Source organism: Odocoileus virginianus, unplaced genomic scaffold, assembly GCF_023699985.2.
Source record: "Odocoileus virginianus isolate 20LAN1187 ecotype Illinois unplaced genomic scaffold, Ovbor_1.2 Unplaced_Scaffold_16, whole genome shotgun sequence".
Taxonomy (NCBI): domain Eukaryota; kingdom Metazoa; phylum Chordata; class Mammalia; order Artiodactyla; family Cervidae; genus Odocoileus; species Odocoileus virginianus.
Genome location: NW_027224278.1, coordinates 1,002,957 through 1,013,158, shown reverse-complemented (window position 1 = coordinate 1,013,158; position 10,202 = coordinate 1,002,957).

Genomic DNA, 10,202 nt, shown 5'->3' with positions numbered 1-10,202 from the left:
CCTGCAGTGCGTGGCCTTGTCTGCCTTGTAGACGCTTCACTCCAACTCTTCCTCTGTCTTCACACAGCCTCTGTGTGTGTGTGTGTGTCCACATGGCTTTCTTATCAATGTACCAGTCATCGGATTAGGGCCACCATAACACAGTGTGACCTCACTTAACTAATTATATCTGCAAAACCCGATTTCCAAATCAAGTCACATCCACAGGCTCGGGGGGTTGGGACTTCAACATCTTTTTCTGGGGGACACAATCCAACCCACAGCCACCCTCCACCACCTCCCACTTCACTCTGAGCACAAGCCCTCAGCATGTCCCCTGAGGCCTCCACATCCGGTCCCTGTCAGCTCTCGGCCCCCCGTCCTGCTGCTCTCCTCTTCACCCACTCTGCTCTGGCCACGCTAGTCTCCTCACGCTCCCAGACCTCCTCCAGGTTCACTCAGTCCCTGCTTCACAACGAAGACAACCCCGACCACCCGGTTGAAAATGGAAAACCACTCCTCCAAGTGCTCCCTCTCCTTTCTCCTGCTGCACTTCTGGCCAGAGTTCTCACCACCTTCCCCTAGGCTACCTAATGTAGTTTTTTTGTTTCATTTCTTTTGACATTTTAAATGGTATTTTTTATTGAAGGATAATTTCTTTATAGAATTTTGTTGTTTTCTGTCAAACCTCAGCATGAACCAGCCATAGGTATACATATATCCCCTCCCTTTTGAACCTCCCTCCCACCTCCCTCCCCATCTCACTCCTCTAGATTGATACAGAGGCCCTGTTTGACTTTCCTGAACCATACAGCCAATTCCCATTGGTTATTTTATGTACAGTAATACAAATTTCCATATTACTCTTTCCATGCATCTCCTCCTTTCCTCCCCCTCCCCATGTCCACAAGTCTATTCTCTGTGTCTGTTTCTTCATTGTTGCACTGTAAGTAAATTCTTCAGTACCATTTTTCTAGATTCTGTATATATGCATTAGAATATGATATTCATCTTTCTCTTTCTGACTTACTTCACTATGTATAATAGGTTCTAGGTTCATACACCTCATTAGAACTGATGCAATAGCATTTTTTATGGCTGCATAATATTCCATTGTGCAAATGTACCACAAAGTTTTTATCCGTTCATCTGCCCATGGACATCTAGGTTGCTTCCGTGTTCTAGCTATTGTAAATAATGTTGCAATGAACAATGAGATTCATGTCTCTTTTTCAGCTTTGGTTTCCTCAGGGTATATGCATAGGAGTTGGGTTACTGTGTCATATGTTGATTTTATTCCTAGTTTTTTAAGGAATCTCCAGACTGTCTTCCATGGAAGCTATATCAATTTACATTCCCACCAACTGTGCAACAGTGTTCCCTTTTCTCCACACCCTCTCCAGCATTTATTGTTTGTAGACTTTTTGATGATGGCCATTCTGGCTGGTGTGAGGTGATATGTCATTATAGTTTTGATTTGCATGTCTCCATTAATGAGCAATGTTGAGCATTTTTTCAAGTGTTTGTGACCAATCTGTATGTCTTTGGAGAAATGTCTGTTTAGGTCTTTTTTCCATTTTTTGATTGGATTGTTTATTTTTCTGGTATTGAGTTGTATGTGGTGCTTCTACATTTCAGAAATCAGTCCTTTGTCAGCTGTTTCATTTGCTATTATTTTCTCCCATTCTGAGGGTTGTCTTTTCATCTTGCTTAGTGTTTGTTTTGCTGTGCAAAAGTTCTTAAGTTTCATCAGATCACAACTGTTTACTTTTGTTTTTATTTCTGTTACTCTAGGAGGTGGGTCATAGTGGATCTTGCTTTGATTTATGCCGATGATTTCCTCTGAGAGTTGGATAATAGTTTCTGGTCTTACATTTAGGTCTTTAATCCATTTTGAGTTTATTTTTGTATGGTTGTTAGGAAGTGTTCTAATTTCATTCTTTTCCATGTAGCTGTCCAGTTTTCCCAGCACCATCTTTGTACAAATTGGTGAGCTTTGATTTGTTAAACAAATTCTTTCTTTCGCCCCATCAGGTCTTATTTGGGGAATGTTGAAACATCACAGTGTCACACGAGATCTTTTGTTACAGTGCACAGACACTCCAGTTGCGATGCCCAGGCTCAGTAGTTGCTCCACGGCATGTAGGATCTTAGTTCCCTGACCAGAGATAGAAATGATGTCCCTTACATTGTGAGGCAGGCTCTGTTTTAAAAGATTCATTCATTTGTTTGTTTGTTTGTTTATGTAATATTGGGTGGGCTGGGTCTTTGCTGCTGCACACATGGGGTTTTTCTAGTTGTGGTGAGTGGGGGCTACGCTCTAGTTGCAGCAGATAAGCTTCTCATTGTGGCAACTTCTATTGTTCCAGAGCACAGGCTCTAGGCACTCTAGGCACTCACTTCAGCAGTTGCAGCTGGTGGGCTGTAGAGCACAGGCTCAGCGGTTGTCATGCTTGGGCTTAGTGGCAATTCAGCTTGTGGGATCTTCCCAGGGCAGGGATCGAACCCATGCTTCTTGCATTGGCAGATAGAGTCTCAAACACTGGACAACCAGGGAAGTCCTTGATGAGCTGATATTGAAATTTATATGAGAACAGATGCCTGATGATAGCCTGAAGAATTATGACTATTCACAAACAAAAAGACTAACACAGCCTAATTTCATAGCTTATTCTACATATCCATTACTGGAGCTGTGTATCTATGGGACAGGACTGACAATCCAAAAGCATTACCAACTTTTAACTTTAATCAGACCCCACTTGTTTACCTTTGTTTTTATTTCTGTTACTCTAGGAAATGGGTCATAGTGGATCTTGCTTTATGTCATAGAGTGTTCTGCCTGTGTTTTCCTCTAAGAGTTTTATAATAGTTTCTAGTCTTCCATTTAGGTCTTTAATCCATTTTGAGTTTATCTTTGTGTATGGTGTTAGGAAGTGTTCTAATTTCATTCTTTCACATGTAGCTGTCCAGTTTTCCCAGCACTATTTATTGAAGCTGCTGTCTTTGTTCCATTGTACATTCTTGCATTGTGTGTTAAAAATAATGTACTGGGGTGGTCCCAAAATGGCAGAGGAATAGGACTAGGAGATCATTTTTCTCCCCCCAAAATTCATCAAAAGATCATGTGAATGCTGAAGAAATTCCACGAAACAACTTCTGAACACTGGCAGAGGACACCAAGCACCCAGAAAGGCAGCCAATTCTGTTTGAAAAAAGGTAGGACAAAATATAACAGACAAAAAGAGAGGCAAAAAAGACCCATCCTGGGGAGAGATTCGTGAAGGAGGAGAAGTTTCCAAACAGTGGGAAACCCTCTCACTGCCAGATCTGTGGGGAGCTTGGAATCTCAGAGGGCAACATAACCAGGAGAAAGTAAAAGAAAACCACAGAATAGGTGCCTAACTGAAACTCCCAGCGGAGAATAGCCCAGACGATCATATCCTCCATCAGCGAGTGGGGGCTGGATAGGGAGGTGTGGGTTGCTTGCTTAGGGTAAGGACTGGGCCTGAATGCCCTGAGGACAGTCTGAGGGAGCTAACATGAGATAGCAACCCAAACTGTGGGATAGCCAAAGAGAAAAAAGAGAGAGAGAGAGAGAACTCCTACCAAAGGCTCTAACCTAAGGCACAGCCTGGCCCGCTCACAGAACAAAGGACTGAGCAATCTCCAAAGGAAAGCTGGCTGGCTGTGGGCTAGCCCCTCACCCGCTGGAGGCAGAGAGGCACGTGTGTGACAGCCAGAGCCAGAAGGTAAGGGGAAGTCTCAGCCCCAGAGACAGCATCCTCCACCAAACTGTGAGCAGGCTGCCAGTTGCTAACCACGTCTTCCTGGAGTCCTGGACTGTTGACATCTGCCAGGAGGGTCATAGCTTGAGATCAGCTCCCCAGAGGAGACACGGCACACCTGAGAGGGTGCTCTTGTGCTGTACCCGGGAAACCAAGGCACCAGGACCAAGGAGGAGATTAAGATGAACAGCCACATGGGACAGTGCGCTCACCAAGAACCTGGTCACCTGAGCTGCTTGGACCTGGGAAGGGCACAAAACGCATGCCCAACCAAATCTGTGCCCTAGTGATGTTTGTTTGCAGTGTTCTTCCCTCCCCACAACACAACTGAACAAGTGAGCCTAAATAAGTGACCACCTTCCCCCTTGTGTCAGGGTGGAAATTAGACACTGAAGAGACTTGCAAACAGAGGAAGCCAAAATAAACAAAAAAGAGGGAACCACTCTGGAAGTGACAGGTGCAACAGATTAAAACCCTGTAGTTAGCATTGACTAAGCATTGGAAGGGGCCTATAGACCTTGAGAAGAAGTATAAGCTGGAACAAGGAACCTATCTGAAACTGAACTGACCCCACACTGCCCACAACAGCTCCAGAGAAATTCCTAGATATATTTTTACTATTATCATTTTTTAATTTTTTTATTTTTAAGTTCTTTATTACTTTTTAAATTTTCTCATTTATAACCTACTATTAGCTTGCAAGAAAAAGGACCCTGTTTTAAAGGAAAGTTCATATATATATTATAATTTTTGTGATTGGTTGTTGTATTTTTAATATTGTATTTTTGAGAGTCTAACCTCTACTCTAGATTTTTAATCTTTGCTTTTTGGTATTTGTTATCAATTTTGTACCTTTAAGAATCTAATCTTCAGTATCCATTTTCACTTAGGGGTGTGATTACTGGCTTGATTGCTCTCTCCCCTTTTGACTCTCCCTTTTCTCCCCCAGGTCACCTCTATCTCCTCCCTCCCCCTTCTCTTCTCTACTTAACTCTGTGAATCTCTCTGCGTGTTCCTGGCTGTGGAGAGCACATGGGCAGAGAATATTAGGAAAAGCAAAGAAAGAAATAAATGTAGAAAAAATATTAATAAGTTTAAAAATTAAAATTAAAGGAAAAAAAAACAGAAAAAAAAGGAAAATTCCACAGAACTTCAAAAGCACAATGGAGGGGCAGAGGTTAATAACAACAACAAAACATGTGACTGAGGAAAACAAACAAACAAAAAGCTCAAAAGCTTAATTACATTGAATAGTGCCAATAAAATTGACAATGACAACAGAGGGTGAAAACAAAAGAAAAAGAAAAAACAATCCAAAAGAATCTACAGAGCAAGTGAAAACATAAGAATAATAAACGTTTTTCTTGAATCAATGCTCAGAGCCATTTCCCTCGCTGGGAATCACAGTTCACCTCACCTCCCTAGGATGCCCTCCGACACTATGCTGATCTCTGGACCTGTTGTGACAGCAGCTCAGATTCTAAGCTGGTCCTACTGTGTGTTCTTGCATGTTCTTGTGTGAATCTGTGTGTTCTTTCCTCCAATGTCCACAGCTATCAGAACCAGTGCGTTTTCTTTTGTGGGAGCTCTCAATGTCCTTTTATATATTCCATAGACACAGAGTCTGCCTAGTTGATCGTGTGGATTTAATCTGCAGCTTGTACAGCTGGTGGGAAGGTTTTGGGTCTTCTTCCTTAGCCACACTGCCCCTGGACTTTTAATTGTGGTTTTACTTCCACCTCTGCATGTGGGTCATCCACTGGGGTTTGCTCCTGAGGCTGCCCTGGAGGACTTGGGTTTGCCCCTGTGAGGGCCAGGTGTGGAGGTGGTGCAGCTGCCTGGGTTTCAGGGGTTCTGGCAGCACCAGGTACTCAGGGGAGTTGGCGGCTAGGGCAGCAGGATATCTACTACTCTAGAAGCATGTGGAAACCAGTATTGGCCAATACGCTCCACTATTCTTGTCTGGAGAACCCCCCTGACAGAGAAGCCTGACAAACCACAGTCTACAAGGTCAGAAAAAGTTGGGCATGACCGAAGAGGCCCTGTGCCCACAGACACAAGATCTTTTTGCCTGTGGCTGCTCTGCCCCAGTAATAGTTGAGTGTGAAGGTGGCACAGCTGCTTGTCTTGTGGGGACTCTGGCAGCACAAAGTGTGTAGGGACACGGACTGCCTCGGCCCCAGGAGTTATGGCCCTCAGTGCAGTTGAATCATTCAGTCATGTCCAATTATTTGCGACCCCATGGACTCCAGTACCCCCCAATACCCTGTGTATCACCAACTCCCAGAGCTACTCAAACTCATGTCCATCGAGTCAGTGATGCCATCCAACCCTCTCATCCTCTGTCATCCCCTTCTCCTCCTGCCTTCAATCTTTCCCAGCATCAGGGTCTTTTCCAATGAGTTAGTTCTTCACATCAGGTGGCCAAAGTATTGGAGTTTCAGCTTCAGCATCAGTCCTTCCAATGAACACTCAGGACTGATTTTCTTTAGGATGGACTGGTTGGATCTCCTTGCAGTCCAAGGGACTCTCAAGAGTCTTCTCCAGACACCACAGTTCAAAAGCATCAATTCTTCAGCGCTCAGCTTTCTTTATGGTCCAACTCTCACATCCATACATGACTACTGGAAAAACCATAGCTTTGACTAGACGGACATTTGTTGGCAAAGTAATGTCTCTGCTTTTTAGTATGCTGTCTAGGTTTGTCATAGATTTTCTTGCAAGGAGTAAGTGGCTTTTAATTTCAGGGCTGCAGTCACCAGCTGCTGTAACCTTGGAGCCCAAAATACTAAAGTCTTTCACTGTTTCCATTGCTTCCCATTTATTTGCCATGAAGTGATGGGACCTGATGCCATGATCTTAGTTTTCTGAATGTTGAGTTTTAAGCCAATTTTTTCACCCTCCTGTTTCACTTTCATCAAGAGGCTCTTTAATTATTCAATTTCTGCCATAAAAGTGGTGTCATCTATATGACACTGAGGTTACTGATATTTCTCCCAGCAATCTTGATTCCAGCTTGTGCTTCATCCAGCCCAGCATTTCATATGATGTACTCTGCATATAAGTTAAATAAGCAGGGTGACAATATACAGCCTTGACATATTCCTTTCCCGATTTGGAACCAGTCTGTTGTTCCATGCCCAATTCTAACTGTTGCTTCTTGACCAGCATACAGATTTCTCAGGAGGCAGATTAGGTGTCCTGGTATTCCCATCACTTTAAGAATTTTCCACAGTTTCTTGTGATCCACAGAGTCAAAGGCTTTAGTGTAGTCAATAAAGCAGAAGTAGGTGTTTTTCTGGAACTCTCTTGCTTCTTGGATGATCCAACGGATGTTGGTTCCTTTGCCTTTTCTCAGTGTAGCTTGAACGTCTGGAAGCTCACATTTCACGTGATGTTAAAGCCTCAGTTGGAGAATTTAGAGCATTACTTTGCTAGCGTTTGAGACAAGTCCATTTGTTCAGTAGTTTGAACATTCTTTGGCATTGCCTTTCATTGGGATTGGAATGAAAACTGACCTTTTCCAGTCCAGTAGTCACACAGTTTTCTAAATATTTTGCAAAATGTTTTTTTCCAAAAATTTTTTTGAAATATCCAAATTTGCTGCCATATTAAGTGCAGCATTTTCACAGCATCATCTTTTCGGGTTTGAGCTCAACTGGAATTCCATCATTTCCACTAGCTTTGTTCTTAGCGATGCTTCCTAAGGCCTACTGGACTTCCCATTCCAGGATGTCTGGCTCCAGGTGAGTGATCCCACCATCATGATTATCTGGGTCGTGAAGCTCTTTTTTGTACAGTTCTTCTGTGTATTCTTGCCACCTCTTCCTAATATCTTCTGCTTCTGTTAGGCCGTTACCATTTCTGTCCTTTATTGTGCCCATCTTTGCATGAAATGTTCCCTTGGTATCTCTAATTTTCTTGAAGAGATCTCTAGTCTTTCCATTCTATTATTTTCTTCTATTTCTTTGCATTGATCAGTGAGGAAGTGTTTCTTATCTCTCCTTGTTATTCTTTGGAACTCTGCATTCAAATGGTCTCTGTTGCTTTCCTTTTCACCTTTTCCTTTAGCTACTCTTCTTTTCTCAGGTATTTGTAAGGCCTTTGCAGACAACCATTTTTGCCTCTTTTTCTTGGGGATGGTCTTGACCTCTGCCTCCTGTACAATGTCAGGAACCTGCATCTATAGTTCTTCAGACACTCTGTCTATCAGATCTAATCCCTTGAATCTATTTGTCCGTTCCACTGTATAATCGTAAGGGATTTGGTTTAGGTATTACCTCAATGGTCTAGTGGTTTTCCCTACTTTCTTCAATTGAAGTCCGAATTTGAAAATAAGGAGTTCATGATCTTAGCCACAGTCAGCTCCCAGTCCTGTTTCTCCGGACAGTGTAGCCATCTCTGGCTACAAAGAATATAATCAATCTGATTTTGGTATTGACCATCTGGTGATGTCCATGTGTAGAGTTTCTCTTGTGTTGTTGGAAGAGGGTGTTTGCTATGACCAGTGCGTTCTCTTGGCAAAACTCTATTAGCCTTTGCCCTGCTTCATTCTGTGCTCCAAAGCCAAATTGCCCTGTTACTTCAGGTATCACTTGACTTCCTACTTTTGCATTCAAACCCCTTATAACGAAAAGGACGTCTTTTTCGGGTGTTAGTTCTAGATGGTCTTGTAGGTCTTCACAGAACCATTCAACTTCAGCTTCTTCAGCATGACTGGTTGGGGCATGGTTATGCCATTACTGGTCATGGCCCTTTCTGAGTCTTTGTTCGAGCCTTTTGTAGCTGGCAATCAGAAGGCCTCTTTGGCCAGTCTTTGTAGTTCTGCCCACTGAGACCTCCCTTGCCTGGGGTCCTTCTCTTGCTTGACACGTCAGACACAAAGAAGGGCCCCCCTGGCTTTGATCATATTCTGTAGATTGGCACATCAGGCACTTAAAGGGGCACCCTGGGTGGGGTCCTACTCTGTAGTTCAGTGCGTCAGGCGTTTGATGGGCCAGCCTCTCTATTGTTTAGCTGCTGATGCTGGTGTGGGGAGAGAGAGGCTATGGTGATGGCTCCACCCCGTCCCTGGACTCAGCAGTATCACCTTGCTTCCATGGCTGCCTGGCTTTCCTCCACAGGCATTTCCCACCACAATCTCCTCCCTCACATCCCCTCATCCATCTCTCTGCAGTCAACAGCAGCCCTCGCCCTGGGATTGCTCCACAATCCCTAAACTCCAGCTCCCAGCCACTGCAGCTTTCAGGGGACCTGTGTTCTTCTCAGGGCTATCTATGGCGGAAGCAAGGACTGTCTGATTCTCATTCCATTTAGGCTGCCACAGATCAGCTGTTTCACTCTCAGCCTTAAATGTTTCTCCTCTGACTCAGACAATTGCCCTGATGTGGGGATCAGACCCCTGCTTCAGTTCCCCCACCCACTGAGGGCAGGTCCAATCCTACTAACACTCCTGTTTTTCCCCCTAGTTCCTTCATCCTCCCGAGTTTTGCGAGGTTCCATATATTCTTTCCTGCTGGTCAGGCACTCCTGTCAGCTCTCAGCTGGTGTTCTGCATGCACTTCTGTGTCTCAAGGTGTATTTCTGATGTATCCATGGCGAGAGATGTACTCCATGTCCACCTATTCCTCTGCCATCTTGTTGTCCCGTGTTTTTTCATTTATTGACAGTCTCTCCCAACTAGACTGTAACCTCCATGGAGACCAGAAATGGTGTCCAACAAAAAATGTTCCTTGAATTGCCAAATAAATAAAACTATTATAGAAAAGTATGAGAACATATCCTTGTGAGCTAAGAGTGGGGAAGTACTTCCTAAACATTGTTTTAAGCCCATAAAAGATTAATATCAAGAATATACAAATACTTTTAATATCTTACAATCATCAAGAAACTAAGGGCAGTTGCAATTTGTAGAAATGGACAAAGGACACGAACAGGCTAGTTGTAGAAGAGAAAAACCCCAAAGGTCGCAGGATACGGTAGGAATGGAGATGGGTGCAGCCATAGAAGGGAGCAGCCTGGTATGACTGCATCCAGTGAAGCCTGCACATCCTTGAACTCCAGCATTTCTGCTTCTGGGAAACTGATCAGTTCCCTCAGTGGGAGTGTCTGAGGGTGTCCCCACGGTGTCATCTGTGGAGGTGGGAGTCAGAGCCATAGACCCTTTGTTTGGTACATTCTTTGGGCTTTCCTCCCACATGTCTGACCAGAGTGTCCACACCTACTCTCTGCATTCTCATGGGATTCTGGATCTGCCCTGACACAGTTTCTCTCCAGGAATGATGGCGGAAACATATTAATATCTGCTAAACTTACAACTGAAACTATAATAACGTCTCCTCATGGCTCCCGCTTTGCAGCACCCACAGGAAGACTGGGACAGAGAGCTCATTTAGTCATCTGTAAGCAACTGCGAGGCTTTATTTCCCACTTGGT